Source organism: Microcaecilia unicolor, chromosome 6, assembly GCF_901765095.1.
Source record: "Microcaecilia unicolor chromosome 6, aMicUni1.1, whole genome shotgun sequence".
In the NCBI taxonomy this organism is placed as follows: Eukaryota; Metazoa; Chordata; class Amphibia; order Gymnophiona; family Siphonopidae; genus Microcaecilia; species Microcaecilia unicolor.
Genome location: NC_044036.1, coordinates 70,517,585 through 70,537,394, shown reverse-complemented (window position 1 = coordinate 70,537,394; position 19,810 = coordinate 70,517,585). Strand labels below are relative to the sequence as shown.

General features: G+C 46.5%; 1 protein-coding gene across 1 annotated transcript in view; it reads left to right on the top strand.

The window, feature by feature from the left end:
- Window positions 1–19,810, top strand: part of HFM1 (helicase for meiosis 1) — a 472,985-nt gene that overhangs the window by 158,741 nt on the left and 294,434 nt on the right. The gene's annotated exons all lie outside the window — the stretch shown is intronic.

Below are 19,810 nucleotides of genomic sequence, written 5' to 3'. Positions count from 1 at the left end.
TTTGATTTGGCCATGGTTGCTTTTCCTTCCATGTCATTGAAGGTTCCAAGAGGCTTCAAGTGTTGTGCTCAGTGCAGTCGAACCATCTCTGGAACTGACACCCATTCCTGGTGTCTCAAGTTTTTGGGACCCTTCCAGCTGTCTTCTTTGCCTGCTTATGCAGAAAAGAACATGGTTGTCAAGGAGGAGAGAAAGGTTTTAGAGCCAGGTCTCAATCGTTGATGTTGACACCGACATTGGTGTCAGTGCTTGCACTGGCATCGGTCCCTATGGCTGCTAGACCCATGTCCGCTACTGGGAGTGGTTGTGCATTGAGCAAGTCTCCACATGCCTTGATGCCGTTTGCCGTGCAGGGCCCCCTGGACTGATCACAATCGGACCCGGTGAGGATTCAAAATCATCTTTGTCAGCACTGAGGGGGTGTTGATGCTTGCCATTGGGCGAAGGCCAAGAAATGCAAGCATCATTCCCCTTCAATGCATAGTGCTGGGAGCACAGGGGCACCGAGGGATCCGGTCCCTGAGAAGCGTCGGTACCAGGAAGAGCACTCCTCCATTGAGAGAGTACTGATGCTGGGGTCTCCATGTAGCTGGGACCCAGGTACTCGAGTTGACACCAGCAGTTCAGCAGGCTGTCTCTGAACTGACGTCCCAGCCTTTCCCGATGTCGGCCCTTGATAAGCGAATCCGAGCCATACTCCAGGAGCAATTGGTGGGCATACTACAGCAGAGTGTATTGCCATCAGGTGTGGTTGCACCAGCCATGCCTCTATCTGCTGCTTCGCAGGGCCCTCATCCTGTGGTGCGGTCACTGATGTCGATAGCCATGTAACCCCTTGAAATCGATGGAGGAAGCTTCACCAGAGTTGAGGGCAGAGCCACCCTCTTGACCACTCCAAGCAACGACCAAGTTCCTCACACTGAAGACAGGCTCACTCAGCCCTCCCATGAGTAGTTCTTTGCTGACACTGATACTGAACGCCCATGGGCATCTGATGAGGACCTAAGTTACTTCCTGTCGGAGGACACCCATCTGACCCCTCCCCAACAGAGGAGAGATGAAAATCTCCACCCAAGAGCCTCTCCTTCCCAGATTTTTCAGGGAAATGGTGGATGCCATTCCTATTCACTTGGAGATGGAGGAGACCAGGATTGAGACATTCAAGGTCCTGGACTACAACTCTTACATAAGTATATAAGTAATGCCATACTGGGAAAAGACCAAGGGTCCATCGAACCCAGCATCCTGTCCACGACAGCGGCCAATCCAGGCCAAGGGCACCTGGCAAGCTTCCCAAACGTACAAACATTCTATACATGTTATTCTTGGAATTGTGGATTTTTCCCAAGTCCATTTAGTAGCGGTTTATGGACTTGTCCTTTAGGAAACCGTCCAACCCCTTTTTAAACTCTGCTAAGCTAACCGCCTTCACCACTTTCTCTGGCAACGAATTCCAGAGTTTAATTATACTTTGGGTGAAGAAAACTTTCTCCGATTTGTTTTAAACTACACTGTAGTTTCATCGCATGCCCCCTAGTCCTAGTATTTTTGGAAAGCGTGAACAGATGCTTCACATCCACCTGTTCCACTCCACTCATTATTTTATATACCTCTATCATGTCTCCCCTCAGCCGTCTCTTCTCCAAGCTGAAGAGCCCTAGCCTCCTTAATCTTTCTTCATAGGGAAGTCGTCCCATCCCTGCTATCATTTTAGTCGCCCTTCGCTGCACCTTTTCCAATTCTATTATATCTTTCTTGAGATGTGGCGACCAGAATTGAACACAATACTCAAGGTGCGGTCGCACCATGGAGCGATACAACGGCATTATAACATTCTCACACCTGTTTTCCATACCTTTCCTAATAATACCCAACATTCTATTCGCTTTCCTAGCCGCAGCAGCACACTGAGCAGAAGGTTTCAATGTATTATCGACGACGACACCCAGATCCCTTTCTTGGTCTGTAACTCCTAACGTGGAACCTTGCATGACGTAGCTATAATTCGGGTTCTTTTTTCCCACATGCATCACCTTGCACTTGCTCACATTAAACGTCATCTGCCATTTAGCCGCCCAGTCTCCCAGTCTCGTAAGGTCCTCTTGTAATTTTTCACAATCCTGTCGCGATTTAACAACTTTGAATAACTTTTTGTCATCAGCAAATTTAATTACATCGCTAGTTACTCCCATCTCTAAATCATTTATAAATATATTAAAAAGCAGCGGTCCTAGCACAGACCCCTGAGGAACCCCACTAACTACCCTTCTCCATTGTGAATACTGCCCATTTAACCCCACTCTCTGTTTCCTATCCTTCAACCAGTTTTTAATCCACAATAGGACATTTCCTCCTATCCCATGACCCTCCAATTTCCTCTGTAGCCTTTCATGAGGTACCTTGTCAAACGCCTTTTGAAAATCCAGATACACAATATCAACCGGTTCCCCTTTGTCCACATGTTTGTTTACTCCTTCAAAGAATTGAAGTAAATTGGTCAGGCAAGATTTTCCCACACAAAAGCCGTGCTGACTCGGTCTCAGTAATCCATGTCCTCGGATGTGCTCTGTAATTTTGTTTTTAATAATAGCCTCTACCATTTTCCCCGGCAGTGACGTCAGACTCACCGGTCTATAATTTCCCGGATCTCCCCTGGAGCCTTTTTAAAAAATCGGCGTTACATTGGCCACCCTCCAATCTTCCGGTACCACGCTCGATTTTAAGGATAAGTTGCATATCACTAGCAGTAGCTCCGCAAGCTCATTTTTCAGTTCTATTAGTACTCTAGGTGAATACCATCCGGTCCAGGAGATTTGCTACTCTTCAGTTTGCTGAACTGCCCCATTACGTCCTCCAGGTTTACCGTGAAGTCAGTAAATTTCTCCGACTCGTCTGCTTGAAATACCATTTCCGACACCGGTATCCCACCCAAATCTTCCTCGGTGAAGACCGAAGCAAAGAATTCATTCAGTCTCTCTGCTACGTCTTTGTCTTCCTTGATCGCCCCTTTTACCCCTCGGTCATCCAACGGCCCAACCGATTCTTTTGCCGGCTTCCTGCTTTTAATATACTGAAAAATTTTTTTAATAAGTTTTTTTGCCTCTAATGCTATCTTTTTTTCGTAATCCCTCTTGGCCTTCTTTATCTGCACCTTGCATTTGCTTTGACACTCCTTATGCTGCTTCTTGTTATTTTCAGATGGTTCCTTCTTCCATTTTCTGAAGGCGTTTCTTTTAGCCCTAATAGCTTCCTTCACCTCACTTTTCAACCAGACCGGCTGTCTTTTGGACTTCCGTCTTTTGTTTTTTAATTCGCGGAATATGTATGGCCTGGGCCTCCAGGATGGTATTTTTGAACAGCGTCCATGCCTGTTGTACAGTTTTTACTCTCTCAGTTGCCCCCCTAAGTTTTTTTTTACCGTTCTTCTCATTTTATCATAGTCTCCTTTTTTAAAGTTAAACGCTAACGTATTTGACTTTCTGTGTACAGTTACTTCAAGGTCGATATCAAAACTGATCATATTATGATCACTGTTGTCAAGCGGCCCCAGTACCATAACGTCCCTCACCAGATCATGCGCTCCACTAAGGACCAAGTCTAGAATTTTTCCTTCTCTCGTCGGCTCCTGCACCAGCTGCTCCATAAAGCTGTCCTTGATTTCATCAAGGAATTGTACCTCTGTAGCATGTCCCGATGTTACATTTACCCAGTCTATATTTGGATAATTGAAGTCACCCATTATTATCACATTGCCCATTTTGTTCGCGTCTCTGATTTCTTTTATCATTTCTGCGTCTACCTGCTCATCCTGGCGAGGCGGACGGTAGTACACTCCTATTATCGTTTTTTTCCCTTTTATACATGAAATTTCAACCCACAATGATTCAAAAGTGTGATTTGTGTCCTGCTGAATTTGTAATCTATCTGAGTCAAGGCTCTCGTTAATATACAATGCTACCCCTCCACCAGTCCGGCCCACCCTATCACTACGATATACTTTGTACCCCAGTATGACAGTGTCCCTCTGGTTATCCTCCTTCCACCAGGTCTCAGTAATGCCTATTATATCCAATTTTTCATTTAGTGCAATATATTCCAACTCTCCCATCTTATTTCTTAGACTCCTAGATTAGATCCTGCAGTGGCTGTTAGATTCTATCTGTTAATGCTGTGGTCCAAAGCTTTTAAAACTAAGTGGAAAAGACTATGGAGATTAGCTGTTAAAATTTGCTTTTTAATTTTGCCTAACACTAACCTACAATTCCTCCTTTAAACCCCAATCTTTAAGTTCCCAAAGCACAAAGCAAAGTAGCGTTCACTTATCAGAGAAATGTCCTCTTCTCTCAGAACTTCTCCTAGAGAGGTTGTGACTTTCCCCACTTCACAAGATCAAGATCTTGTGTGATGTTCAAGTGAACAACTGGAAGTCCCCTCTGTCGGTCCCTGTCCTTCCCAAGAAGATTGATACCATGTATTAGATACAGATTTCTCCTGGGTTTGATAGGCCACAGTTGCCTCATCATTCACTGGTGGTGGAATCCACGGTCAAACGAGCCAGAAGTACCAGAGACTTTGCTTTGGCTCCCCCTGGTAGAGATTCTCAGACTCTGGACTTCTTTGGGCAGAAGATGTATCAAGCCTTTATGCTCATCTACTACTACTACTACTACTATTTAGCATTTCTGTAGCGCTACAAGGCGTACGCAGCACTGCACAAACATAGAAGAAAGACAGTCCCTGCTCAAAGAGCTTACAATCTAATTATACTGTCATACCAGCCCTACATGAGCCTCTACTTGTGGAACTTGGTGCACAATATGACTGATTTGGTGGATTCTCTCCCACCGGAGCAGGCCGAATCTCTTCGCCAGCTAGTCAAATGGCAGAAGGCATGTCATCAGTTTCTGGCCAAGGGCCCTTACAATACTTTTGATGTGACATCCAGGATGTCTGCCCAGAGTATAGCGATGCTCAGACTCGCAATGTCTGCTTGTCTCTGGGGAATAATCTTTTTTGGAGAGAAGGTGGAGGAGGTTGCAGACTTAATCAAAAAGCCATACTGATACCATCAATACTCCCACCAGATGCCTCACCCAGGAGGTTTTTGGGCAAGGTGAAAAGAGGTCTCTCCTACTTTCAGAGGCATAGGTACACTCCTTCTCGCCCTCCTTATTCTTGTCTACTTCTCAGGCTGGGCTAACCCTTCATGGTCATGTCACTGCTCACGATATAAGAGCCACGGCAGCTTCAGTAGACCATTTCGGCCCTGCCTCCATTGAAGAAATTTGCAAAGTGACTACATGGTCTTCTATCCACACCTTCACTGCTCACAACTGTCTGCAGCAGCATTCTAGGTGAGACAAGTTTGGACAAGAAGTCCTGCAGAATCTTTTTACTACTTAAAAGTCAATGTAATCTCCCTAGTGGTGGAGCAGGTAATTACAATAAGGAAATAAATAAATATATAGGAATGTCACAGTTTCAAATAGGGTTCGCAAATAAACTCCACGCAACCAAGGGATTTGACAAGAAAAATATTAAATATTTTATTAAATGGTAAAGTAAATAGAAATACTTGGTTATGTTCCTTAATGTTGGTACCAATTATTAAAGTTTTCTAGTATTAAATAAAAATAGTGCAAGGTGTTAAATACTTTGCGATAAGTTACAAAGGCAATAAGATGTTCAAAACTGCAATTACAGTTACCAAGACCCTGACCCCACTTTTGCAATAACATAAAACGTCCCAAACATGCACACAACCCCAATTAGTGTACTCAGGGGTGCCAGGATATCTACTTCTCTGACTCAAAGAACTCAGAAAATGAAAACTCTGACTTCCTGTGCTTGTTGTGTGTGCTACCCTTAATCAGTATTTTCTTTTGCAAGGGGCCTTGTGGGCTAACTAAATTCAAATGATAAGCAAGGGAAATTCCTATCTAGCCCTCCCAAAACATGACCCCTCGCTTAGGTGTGGACACTCGAACCAGCAGGCTGCTGTGCTGGATCCTCCTGAGGCAGACACTCACACTGGCAGACACTCTAAAAACAGTTCCTTTGGAGTCTGAGCACTCAGTGAGTGGGAGTGCATGTCTCTCTCCCTCTCTCTCTTCTTTGTGGGGATTCTTCCCTTTCCAGATAAGCCTCTTCTTTACAGGACAGGCAAGCACACACACGGAGGGATGCGCTGGGTGGACTTCTCGAGGATTCAGGGTCCTTACTATGCTGCTCTCTATTCAGCTCTGCACTGCTCCCAACACGTTTCAGCTCCCAGTATGGTCCTCTTCCTCCTCTGCTTCTCTCTTTGCCTGCGGAATGGCCTCTGTGGCTATGCTACAGCTCCTCTTCTTGGCCCCAGCTCGCCTGTTCCCCTGCAGCTCGGCTCCTCTTCTGCCTCTGGCTCGCTCTAGACCACTCTCTCCTCCTGTTCTTGCCTGCTTTGGTGCTTCGCCCCTTACAGGGCTCACCAGTTCTCTCTCTTCATCTGGGGCTCGTCAGTGGGTTCTTCTCTTCCAGCCAGCAGCACACTCCTGCTTGGGTTTGATCTTCTTCTCCTCTTGCCTGCAGCTGCCTCTTCTTGCCTGAGCTTGTCCTTCTCTGCCCCTGCTAGCAGCATGCTCCTGCCTGTTCCTGATCTCTCTTCTCCTCTGAGTGCATGCTTGCAGCCTCCTCTCTTTGCCCAGGCTTGCTTTTCTCCTTTCCAGGTTGCCTCTGGACTCTGGACTTGCCATTCTTTTCCTGCTGTTCCATCCCTCCTCTCCCCTGGATTGGCTTGAAATTCGCGCCAATCTATGGGTCAGGCTGCCTCCTGCCACCTCATTGGTCCAAATTCATGCCCTTTAGCAGATACTGGCTCCTATTGCCCACCTTCCACACTGCCCCTCAGGCTTGCATCACATGCCCCTTGACAGTGGTGTTCCGTGGTTGGCTGATACCCGGGGCGGATCGCCGCTGCGCGCACCCCCCCCGGTGCAGTGCAACACGGCGCCCCCCCCCCCGGGCGTGGCAGGGGCCCCCCCCGGCGTGGACCCCCCGGCGCAGCGCCTTTCACTCCCCCCCCCCCCCCGACAGTCCCCACCTGCCTACCAGCTGAGCTCCGTGCACCCGGCTCCTTGAATCTGCAGCTCTGCTAACTGTAAAAGAAGAAAATTGTCTCGTCGTTGGCCCTTCCCTCGCACTGTGTCCCGCCCTCTGATGTAACTTCCTATTTCCTCGAGGGCGGGACACAGTGAGGGAAGGGCCAACGACGAGACAATTGTCTTCTTTTACAGTCAGCAGCGCTGGAGATTCGAGGTGCTGGGTGCACGGAGCTCAGCTGATAGGCAGGTGGGGACTGTCGGATGGGGGGGGAGTGAGAGGCGCTGCGCCGGGGGAGTCCACGCCAGGGGGGGTGCCGTGCCACGCCGGGGGGGGGGTGGACAGAGCACCCCCGCACCCGTTGACACCTGGGGTGGACTGCCCCCACCGCCCCTTGCTACGCCACTGCCCCTTGAGCTCCCAACTCTCCCTGGGGCCTCAGACAGCCAATCAGGAGCCTTGTAACAGACCTCACTGCACATCCCCCCACAGTTACAAACTCATAAAATTTAAACAGTAAAGCAAGACTTTTTCTGACTCTTAAACCTCTCACACCATCTTACTGCTTCAGAGTGTCTGTGAAAACTTGAACATTTAAACCCCAACCAGGAAACTCACAATTTGTAATATTTTATAGTTAAAACTTCAACAAAGAAAGTCAGAGCACACCTCTGGCATTTATGGGCACCTGAGTTCTTAGTTTTATAACAGAGCTGGAGCATTTTAAACACTTTAAACATTTTAACTAAAAGGTGTCAGTGCTGTTTCTGGGCTGCCCTGAGCCCTCTGTACCTCCCTGTCCTCTGGAAGATGCCCCCCTCTCAGGGAAAGGGGGGGCAAGGTAAAGGCTTCTTTTTTCTATATTTACATCAACTCCCCCTCCGGTCCTTTTTTCCACTAGGCTAACTACTTAGTTGCCAAAAATAATTTATGTTGTGAGTCTGGTAGCTAGTGAGTCCCTCATGAGGGAATATCATGCCTGCTTGTACTCGGAGAAAGCTAAGACACTTACCTGTAGCAGGTGTTCTCTGAGGACAGCAGGCATATATTTTCACATTCCTTCAGCCTCCCCTTGTAGTTGTCTTCTTAGCTTTAGTACTGTACTGCTGTTCCTGCACTCAAGGTCAGGTGGGAAGGCACCCATGCATACGCGATGGGGGCAGTGCCTCAAAGGTTTAAGGTGACAATGCACAGGCTCCGTGGATGACAACATCCACATGTGAGAATATATGCTTGCTGTCCTTGGAGAACACCTGTTATAATTGAGTAACTTAGCTTTTTTAAACCAACCTACAAAAATATTTATAAAGTGTATAGGAAGGATTTCAGTAAGGACTCACCCGAGTCCAAGAGCTACTCATATAAAATTGCCCTTATGTTCATAGGCCATTCAAAAGTGCTCTCCTTGTATCATGATACTTTCTGTTAGTGCTCAAAATAAATGTGGTATCATAAAGTCCAAAAAGTGTTCTGTATTCAATTTCTCAGTCAATATTGTAATGTATACACAGATCCTATATAGGGATGTCTTCTCAGTTCATTAAATGCATAAAATTCACGTAATTCAAAAAAGGTTTGTGTCTTATTTTTGCCACATTACTGGCTTGTAGCCCTCAGGGACCATGGTTGCTTACCCCTGCGTTATGCCATTTGAGCTCGTTATTTGTAGAACAGCAGATAGGTGCCCTACTGGCATGTTTGTGGGTGAGTGTATGCTTAAGCAGACAAATGTCAGAATATGTACATTTAAGTGCACAATTGGCATATGAATGTAAGCACACACACAAAAAAAAGATCAAGAGTGTCACTAAAAAAACTACAAAGTAAATGTGAAACACATATACACCTAAACTTAGTTATATGATCCCCAACCCCCAATTTTAATATTTATATAATGTGGTAACTTTAAACAAAGTGGAATGTGCTGTTCTGCTACAATTCAGTAATTTGTACTCAAAGGTTTAAAATAGTTTCCCCAGCCACTACCATCACCAGTAATTCCTTTGACCTATCAACTGGAAGCAATGGTTTTGCAGTTTATATAATAGCAAATTTAAGTCTGTAATTTCAGATGGGCTTAATGTATGAAACGTGGCATAGCTCCACTTACAGAACCCAAAGATACACAATCAATTTTGAAATGCAACTTAAGCCATTACTTATTGGTATGAATTTAACAAGTTTTCTAATATATGTATGGTAAATTTGCTGCCTCAGAGCATACATGTTCTCTGCACAGAGTTCCTATATCAGTGTTGATTTTAATTAGATTTTTCTCCCTGGTGTTTCTTTGGAGACTAAAATGACAAAAAATAAAAAAAAATTCAGTTTCTTATTCTAGGTAGAGCTATGTGCAAGAACCTCAAAATGCTAAAACTTAGCATAGTGCCTTAGATCTGTTTTTAAGTCAGACATAGCTGTCTGATGTATTATATTTCTATAGTGAATTGTGTACAATTTTGGAATAAGTGCAGCCATCACTTAACTTTCTTTTGCATAAAAGTGATGGATCCATTTCCTCAGACTGTCATTTACCTTTTTTGATCAGTTGTGAGTTCTATTTGTACAGTTGTTCTTCATGAAGTTGCATCTGAAATGTCTGTGTAAGAAAAGATTATACAAGGGTAAAATTAATCAATATATAAACTAGGGTTCTTCAGGAGAAAGCTTACAGTGCAGCAGGTTGTGATTTATTTTCAAGAGTTCACTCTGCAAGAAAAACAGCACAGAGGGCCTTTAAAAACAAAAGAAACACAGTTCTTTCATTAAAAAATCCTTTAATAGTGAACTTTGATTGCAGGAAGACCCAACACGGGCTGTGTTTCGGTGCTACCGCACCTGCGTCAGGGGTCTGTATCAAACACATAATGATAATAATAACAAACTGGGCAACACAATAATAATGGGGGATTTCAATTACCCGCATATAGACTGGGTTAATGTAACATCTGTACACGCAAGGGACATAAGATTTCTTGATGAAATCAAGGACAGCTTCATGGAACAGCTAGTTCAGGAGCCGACAAGAGAAGGAAAAATACTAGACTTAGTCCTCAGTGGTGCTCATGATCTAGTGCAGGGGGTAACGATACGAGGGCCGCTTGATAACAGTGATCATAATATGATCGGTTTTGATATTGGCATTGAAGGAAGTGAAACTAGGAAATCAAGTACGCTAGCGTTTAACTATAGAAAAGGTGATTACGACAAAATGAGAAAAATGGTGAAAAAAAGACTGAAAGGAGCAGCTCGCAGAGTAAAAAACTTGCATCAGGCGTGGATGCTGTTTAAAAACACCATCCTGGAGGTTCAGGACAAATATATTCCACGTATTAGAAAAAAGGGAAAAAAGACTAAACGTCAGCCGGCGTGGCTAAACAGTAAGATAAAGGAAATCATTAGAGCCAAAAAACAATCCTTCAGAAAGTGGAGAAGAGAACCAACTGAAAGTAACAGGATAGATCATAAGGAATGCCAAGCCAAATGCAAAGCAGAGATAAGGAGGGCAAAAAAGGACTTTGAGAAGAAATTAGCGTTGGAAGCAAAAATACATAGTAAAAATTTTTTTAGATACATTAAAAGCAGGAAACCGGCCAAAGAGTCGGTTGGGCCGCTGGACGAAAATGGTGTTAAAGGGGCGATCAAGGAGGACAAAGCCGTAGCGGAGAAATTAAATTAATTCTTTGCTTCGGTCTTCACCGAGGAGGATTTGGGGGGGACACTGGTGCCGGAAAGAATATTTGAAGCGGGGGAGTCGGAGAAACTAAACAAATTCTCTGTAACCTTGGAGGATGTAATGGGTCAGTTCAGCAAGCTGAAGAGTAGTAAATCACCGGGACCTGATGGTATTCATCCCAGAGTATTAATAGAACTAAAAAATGAACTTGCGGAGCTACTGTTAGAAATATGCAATCTGTCCCTAAAATCGAGTGTAGTACCGGAAGACTGGAGGGTAGCCAATGTTACTCCGATTTTTAAGAAGGGTTCCAGAGGAGATCCGGGAAATTATAGACAGGTGAGTCTGACGTCGGTGCCGGGCAAGATGGTGGAGGCTATTATTAAGAATAAAATTGCAGAGCATATACAAAAACATGGACTGATGAGACAAAGTCAGCACGGATTTAGTGAAGGGAAGTCTTGCCTCACCAATCTAATGCATTTTTTTGAGGGGGTAAGCAAACATGTGGACAATGGGGAGCCGGTTGATATTGTATATCTGGATTTTCAGAAGGCGTTTGACAAAGTGCCGCACGAAAGACTCCTGAAGAAATTGCAGAGTCATGGAATCGGAGGTAGGGTATTATTATGGATTAAGAACTGGTTGAAAGATAGGAAGCAGAGAGTAGGATTGCGTGGCCAGTATTCTCAGTGGAGGAGGGTAGTTAGTGGGGTCCCGCAGGGGTCTGTGCTGGGTCCGTTGCTTTTTAATGTATTTATAAATGACCTAGAGATGGGAATAACTAGTGAGGTAATTAAATTCGCCGATGACACAAAATTATTCAGGGTCGTCAAGTCGCAGGAGGAATGTGAACGATTACAGGAGGACCTTGCGAGACTGGGAGAATGGGCGTGCAAGTGGCAGATGAAGTTCAATGTTGACAAGTGCAAAGTGATGCATGTGGGTAAGAGGAACCCGAATTATAGCTACGTCTTGCAAGGTTCCACGTTAGGAGTTACGGATCAAGAAAGGGATCTGGGTGTCGTCGTCGATGATACGCTGAAACCTTCTGCTCAGTGTGCTGCTGCGGCTAGGAAAGCGAATAGAATGTTGGGTGTTATTAGGAAGGGTATGGAGTCCAGGTGTGCGGATGTTATAATGCCGTTGTATCGCTCCATGGTGCGACCGCACCTGGAGTATTGTGTTCAGTACTGGTCTCCGTATCTCAAAAAAGATATAGTAGAATTGGAAAAGGTACAGCGAAGGGCGACGAAAATGATAGTGGGGATGGGACGACTTTCCTATGAAGAGAGGCTGAGAAGGCTAGGGCTTTTCAGCTTGGAGAAGAGACGGCTGAGGGGAGATATGATAGAAGTGTATAAAATAATGAGTGGAATGGATCGGGTGGATGTGAAGCGACTGTTCACGCTATCCAAAAATACTAGGACTAGAGGGCATGAGTTGAAGCTACAGTGTGGTAAATTTAAAACGAATCGGAGAAAATTTTTCTTCACCCAACGTGTAATTAGACTCTGGAATTCGTTGCCGGAGAACGTGGTACGGGCGGTTAGCTTGACTGAGTTTAAAAAGGGGTTAGATAGATTCCTAAAGGACAAGTCCATAGACCGCTATTAAATGGACTTGGAAAAATTCCGCATTTTTAGGTATAACTTGTCTGGAATGTTTTTACGTTTGGGGAGCGTGCCAGGTGCCCTTGACCTGGATTGGCCACTGTCGGTGACAGGATGCTGGGCTAGATGGACCTTTGGTCTTTCCCAGTATGGCACTACTTATGTACTTATGTAACTAGATCAATATATAAATCTTAAATAATCTAAAAATATCTCTGATAGGAACCAAAAAACATACATATGAATTAATAAAAAAACAATCTAGATACATACATAAAATAAAATATTATGTATTGCGAACTCATTAACACAAAAGAAAAGAAAAAAAGACAGATATAAATTATCTTTAACATATATGTAAAAAATATATACATATATTTCATTTAGTAGTAAGAACAAACAAAATAATGTGTCCAATCAAAAATTTTTTACATATAAAATGTGTGTGTATATATATATATATATATATATATATATATATATATATATATACATACATACAAAAAGCATACATATATGTTAATAACAAGAATAATGAGAAGATGACTCACCACACCAATGGCAAAGGAGGCTTATTTCAAAAAGGCTGATGCTTTCCAAAATGTTTGTGATATGTTCCTTTTTTTATAAAGTTGTTTGATAGCAAAATAGAAAAGTATATATGTAAAGAAACTACATAAATCTCACATTGAAAACAATTTGTATTAGCACCGAGTGCATTTCAATCAACATTGCCAACAAATCAAATTATGAGCACACATCACAAATAACATACAGATCTAATACATTTTAGAGAAGTAAAAGACCTGAAATTGTAATTTTATGAAATACAATAAAACACATATGTAATTAAAACATAAAATATGTTTACGTTTTGCATTGTGAATGAATGCTTAAATTGAAACATTAATATCAACAGTTGAAACAAATATTCCAAAATTAAATTTTTTTAAAAAAATACTGAATACTAATACAGTTATCACTAATAACCTAATATTAAAAGGGCAAATTACAGTACAGTGAGAATTTTTATTTCTTGTTAAATTTTAATTCCATATCATCATGCTGATCAATCCATAGACTGGTGGGTTGTGTCCATCTACCAGCAGGTGGAGATAATGAGCAATCCTTTTGCCTCCCTATATGTGGTCATGTGCTGCCGGAAACTCCTCAGTATGTTCTCTATCTCAGCAGGTGGTGGTCACACACAGCAGCAGCTCTGGCTAGGTCTCCAAGCCTAATCTTAAGGTTTTGTTGAGTACCTGGGGTTGAGGGCTCTTCTTGAGCAAGTGCAAACCTGGTGGTGCCAGGTCCCTCCTTTTCTCCCCCCTCCCGCTGGCTCCGTTTAAAAAAAAAAATAAAAAATTTTGACGTCCTTTAAGGGCGTTTATTTCAGCGTTTATTTCAACGTTTATATCAGCGTTTATTGCAGCTGCTCACTGGGACACCAGTTCGTTACAGCTCGGAGCGAGAAGCAGGTAATTTTACCTTTTTATAGCGGGCAGGGGGTTCCCCGTTCGGTCTCCACGTGGCTTATGGCGTCGGAGGCCGAAGGCGCGAAGATTCGCTCCCCGGACCGCGTGTGTGCGTCTAGCGGGGATGCGGGAGTTTTCAAAGCCTGAATCGCTTTTGTTGGGCATCAGTTTGGAGTCCGGTCAGTGTCCCGGTTCTTCCTCCGGTGCGGCGGTTTTTCCCGCTATAAGCGCCCATCCCCCGCTGCTCGCCCACTCCATGTTGGCCGGCCACTCTGCTCGGACGGCTTCTTCTTGGGCCGCCCTCGAGCTGGGAGACGTTAATGCTATGGTCGCCCTTGATTCGGGCAATGGCAAGAAAGCGGCGAAAGTTAAGCGCCGTTCTTCCCACGCGGCTTCTCGGAGTTTCGCGCCGGACGCCATTTTGGAGGCGCAGCATGTTTCTCCCCCGCTCTTGCGAGCGCCGGTTGAGGGTGCGTCTAGGGCCGTGGCCCAGGCGACAGAAGAGCACAGTCTAGGGGGTTTCTCCCCTGAGTTCTTTTTGCTGCTGCATCAGGCTTTTCTTATGATAAACACTGCCTGGGCTCCCCCCTCTGATCAAGGGGCTGAGGCCTCCGGAAGCAAACGCCCTCGGGTGGACTTCCAGGCCCTAGAGGACTCGGTCTCCTCTGATGTAGATGAGGGCAGCGTATCTGAGTTCTCCCAACGGTCCTTTGGGGATTCCTTGGAGGAGACGGATTCCCGCTCGGATGGAGTGGATGAACCCTCTGCAGCACGGATCTTTTGCTCAGAGGATTTGCCCAACCTGTTAGTGCAGGCCATGAGCATTTTGAAGAGTTCCTCTCCGGAGGACGTCTCTCCCTCAGCCTCTGTTGGCTCTGCCATTATGCGGGGGACTAAGCGCCCGCCTAGATCCTTCCACGTGCATGATTACACACCTTGATTTCGGCTCAATGGGATTTCCCAGAAGCGAGCCTTAAAGTGGCTAGGGCTATGTCCCGCCTCTATCCTCTGCCTGAAAGTGAACGGGAGGCCTTTCTTTGGCCTACCGTGGATTCTTTAATCACTGCGGTGACTAAGAAAACGGCGTTGCCGGTGGAAGGTGGCACGGCCCTAAAGGACGCACAAGACAGGAGTTTGGAGGTGGCTTTAAAGTCGTCCTTCGAGGCGGCTGCTTTAAGTTTACAGGCCTCAATTTGTGGCTCCTATGTGGCCAGGGCGTGCCGGACGCTTGCGCAGCAGGCTTCCCCCTCGGATCCTTCCTTGAGGGCTGATTGGCCAGCCCTGGAATCGGGCTTGGCCTACTTGGCAGGCTGGCTGTATGATGTCTTGAGAGCCTCGTCTAAAGGTATGGCTCAGACAGTCTCTGCACGGTGGTGGCTTTGACTGAAGCATTGGTCTTCTGATCACGCCTCTAAGTCTCGCCTGGCTAAGTTGTCTTTTAAAGGCAAGCTGCTCTTTGGGGTCGAGCTGGACAAGATTGTGTCCGATCTCGGCACGTCTAAGGGCAAGAGGTTACCGGAGGTCAGGGCTCGGGCCAATGGTGCCCGCCCCGGTTCCTCCAAAGGACGGTTTCAGGAAGCCCGTCGGTATTGCCCGGGCAAGTCGAGCTCCTCTGACCCCTTTTCCATCAAAAGGAATTTCTCCCCCAAGCAGCATTCCTTTCGCAGAGACCGCCGTCCCGGAGGTGCCTCCTCCGGTCCTCCCCCAGGGTCTCGTACCCAATGACGGGGTGCTGGTTCATGGCCCAGAGCAGATTGGAGGACGCCTATCCTCGTTTCTGGGCGAGTGGACCAAGGTAACTTCGGACGCTTGAGTGCTGGAAGTCATCAGAGACGGCTACAAGCTAGAGTTCTGCCGACCCTTAAGAATCGGGTTTGTGCACTCTCCCTGCAAGTCTCCGGTCAAGCTGTGGCAGTGCAGCAGACTTTGGACAATCTGATCCGCCTGGGTGCAGTCGTTCTGGTGCCAGAGATCCTCTGGCAAGGGACGTTACTCCATTTCTTTGTGGTACCTAAGAAAGGAGGTTTTGTCCGGCCTATCCTCGACCTCAAGGGGTCAATCGGGCTTTGGAAGTTCAGCACTTCCGAATGGAGACTCTCCGCTCTGTTATAGCGGCAGTACAGGCAGGGGAGTTCCTGGCATCCTTGGACATCAAGGAAGCTTACTTGCATATTCCCATCTGGCCTCCTCATCAACGCTTTCCGCGTTTTGCAGTTCTGAGGACACTCCCAGTTCAGAGCCCTCCCTTTCGGGTTGGCAACTGCTCCGCAGACCTTTTCCAAGTTATGGTGGTCATCGCGGCCTTCCTACGCAAGAAAGGAGTACAAGTCCATCCTTATCTGGACGACTGGTTGATCCGAGCCCCCTCTTATGCAGAGTGCGGCAGAGCTTCAGACCGGGTGATTGCTCTTTTGAGCTCCCTGAGGTGGATCATCAACTGGGAGAAAAGCCAGCTGCGCCCGACTCAGTCCCTGGAGTATCTGGGAGTTCGATTCGACCCCCAAGTGGGCAGAGTGTTCCTGCCAGACAATCGGATTGTCAAGCTTCAGGCTCAGGTGGACAAGTTCCTAGCAGCCTCTTCTCTTCGGGCTCGGGACTATGGGCAGCAGCTGTTGGGCTCTATGATGGCCACGATGGAAGTAGTGCCCTGGGTCAGGGCCCATATGAGACCTATACAGCTCTCTCTGCTGCAGCGATGGACTCCAGCTTCGGAGGATTACACTGTGCGCCTTCCCTTGGATCCAACAGTGCGCAAGGCGCTGAGCTGGTGGCTGAGGCCAGACAAGCCGTCCGCAGGAATGCCTCTTGTGACCCCAGAGTGGGTTTTTCGTCACGGTGGACGCCTCTTTGTGGGGCTGGGGAGCCCACTGCTTGGGAAGGACAGCGCAGGGGCTCTGGTCCCCTGCAGAGGCAAAGTGGTTTATCAACCTCCCGGAACTCAGAGCCATTTGGTTGGCGCCTTTGGAGTTTCTCCCGGGCCTGGCGCTGAAGCCAGTGCGGGTCCTGTCGGACAATGCCACGGCTGTGGCCTATGTCAATCACCGGGGAGGTACCAGGAGCGCCCCTCTAGCCAAGGAGGCCATGAAGCTATGCCTGTGGGCGGAAGCAAACCTGGAACAGCTGTCGGCGGCCCACATTGCGGGAGTCATGAATATTGCTCAGGCGTTCTTGGACATCACGAAGCGCTGGGGCCAGCCGAGCCTAGATTTGATGGCGTCTTCAGCCAATTGCCAAGTGCCGCGCTTTTTCAGCAGAGGACAGGACCCTCGATCTCTGGGAGTAGATGTTCTTCTCCCACAGTGGCCGACACAGGAGCTCCTCTTTGTATTCCCGCCTTGGCCCATGTTGGGCAGGGTGCTAGGCCGGGTGGCAAAGCATCCGGGCCGGATAATCCTGGTGAGTCCGGATTGGCCCAGACGTCCCTGGTATGCGGACTTGATCAGGCTCTCAGTGGACGGACCTCTGCAGATGCCAGCGGAGCGGGTCCTGTTGCATCAGGGTCCCGTGGTGATGGAGGATCCCTCCTCCTTTGGTCTTACGGCCTGGCTATTGAGCGGCAGCGTCGGAGCAAGCAGAGCTTCTCAGACAAGGTCATCGCCACTATGCTCAGAGCGAGGAAGCGCTCTACTTCTACTGATTATGCCAGGGTTTGGCGTACCTTTGCATCGTGGTGTGAGGCAGGCTTACTTTCTCCTTTCAAGGCTCCAATTTCATCAGTGTTGGCGTTCCTGTAAGAAGGTCTGGAAAAAGGCCTGTCGCTCAGTTCCCTTAAGGTCCAGGTAGCGGCTCTTGCTTGCTTCAGAGGTCACCTGAAGGGTGTTTCCCTGGCATTGCAGCCAGATGTGGTGTGCTTTCTCAAGAGAGTTATTCACCTGCGCCCTCCTCTGCACGCAGTGGTACCTGCGTGGAATCTCAATCTGGTGCTAAGAGCCTTGCAGAAGCCGCCTTGTGAACCCTTGTCAAGGGCATCTCTGAAAGAATTGATGTTGAAAGCAGTCTTTTGGTGGCTATCGCTTCAGCCAGAAGAGTTTCCGAGCTCCAGGCGTATCATGTCGAGAGCCCTTTCTGCAGTTCACTGAGGCAGGAGTGTCTATTTGCACAGTGCCTTCCTTCCTGTCCAAGATTGTTTCTCGCTTCCATGTGAATCAGCAGCTCTGTCTACCCTCCTTTCGAGGGAGGACTACCCAGAGGAGTACTCTGCTCTCAAATATTTAGATGTGAGACGAGTCATCATCAGATACTTGGAAGTGACCAATGATTCCGGAAGTCGGATCATCTGTTTGTGCTGTTCGCAGGTCCTCGTAAGGGTCTGCAGGCTGCCAAGCCTACAGTGGCACGATGGGTCAAGGAACCCATTGCAGCGGCTTATGTGGCCGCAGGGAAGGTGCCGCCTATCCAGCTGAGGGCTCACTCCACTAGAGTACAGGCGGCCTCGTTGGCAGAGGCCGAGCCCATCTCCTTGGAAGAGATTTGTAGGGCGGTAACTTGGGCATCGGCTCATACCTTCTCCAGACATTACCGCTTGACTGTGGCTGCTCGGGCGGAGGCCCGGTTTGGAGCTTCAGTGTTGCGGTCAGGGATTTCTGTGTCCCGCCCTGGGTGAGTACTGCTTCGGTACATCCCACCAGTCTATGGATGGATCAGCATGATGATATGGAAGGTAAAATTATGTATCATACCTGATAATTATCTTTCCATTAATCATAGCTGATCAATCCATAGCCCCTCCCAGATATCTGTACTGTTTATATTCTGGTTGCATTTCAGGTTCAAGTTTAGTCTTCAGTTCCTGTTCAGGAGGACTTCGTATTCAAGTTTTTTCAATTGGATTCTTCAGGAGTTGAGACGATTTTGTGTTACAGTGAGCTGCTGCATTCCTCTCCCCCTCGTTTTACGGGGCTGGATTGAGACCTAAATTCTGCCGGCGCTCCCTCCCGCTTCGTGCGGCTGTAGGGCAGCTTTGTACCCCTCCCGCTTTGGCGGTGTTAGGGTCAGTCAGCTCCTCCCGTGGTTGCGGTTGCAGGATAAGCGAGATTCCCCCGCATCGGCGGGGTGGTGTCCCTCCCCCGCTCCGCGGGGATGAGCTGGACGGATTCCCCTCCCCCACTTGTGTGGGGATGAGCTGGGTTAATTCCCCTCCCCCGTTTCGGCGGTGGTGAGCTGGGCAGAGTGTCCCTTTGTGGGTGTAATTCTCTAAGTGCTGAGTCCTGCGGATGGAGCTTTGATATCGACATACTGAGGAGTTTCCGGCAGCACATGACCACATATAGGGAGGCAAAAGGATTGCTCTCTATCTCCACCTGCTGGTAGATGGACACAACCCACCAGTCTATGGATTGATCAGCTATGATTAATGGAAAGAAAATTATCAGGTATGATACATAATTTTACCTTATTAATTGCAATGTCCACACTGCCTGGTTTTGACACAGCTAACAATTTAGTGATAACTGTATTAGTATTCAGTATTTTTTTTTTTTATTTAAATTTTGGAATATTTGTTTCAACTGTTGATATTAATGTTTCAATTTAAGCATTTCTCCCATAATTATACATTTAATTTTATTTTTACCACGAGTTTATTTGTGGTTTGCAGCAAGATTCATTCATTCATTCACTCACTTGGTGCTAATACAAATTGTTTTCAATATGATATTTATGTGTGAGATTTATGTTGTTTCTTTATATATATACTTTTCTATTTTGCTATCAAACAACTTTATAAAAAAAGGAACATATCACAAACATTTTGGAAAGCATCAGCTTTTTTGAAATAAGCCTCCTTTGCCATTGGTGTGGTGAGTCATCTTCTCATTATTCTTTTTCTTAACATATATGTGTGCTTTTTGTATATATATATATATATCTATATATATACATACACATACATACATATATACATTTTATATGTAAAAAATGTTTGATTGGACACATTAATTTTATTTGCATGTTTGTTCTTACTACTAAAT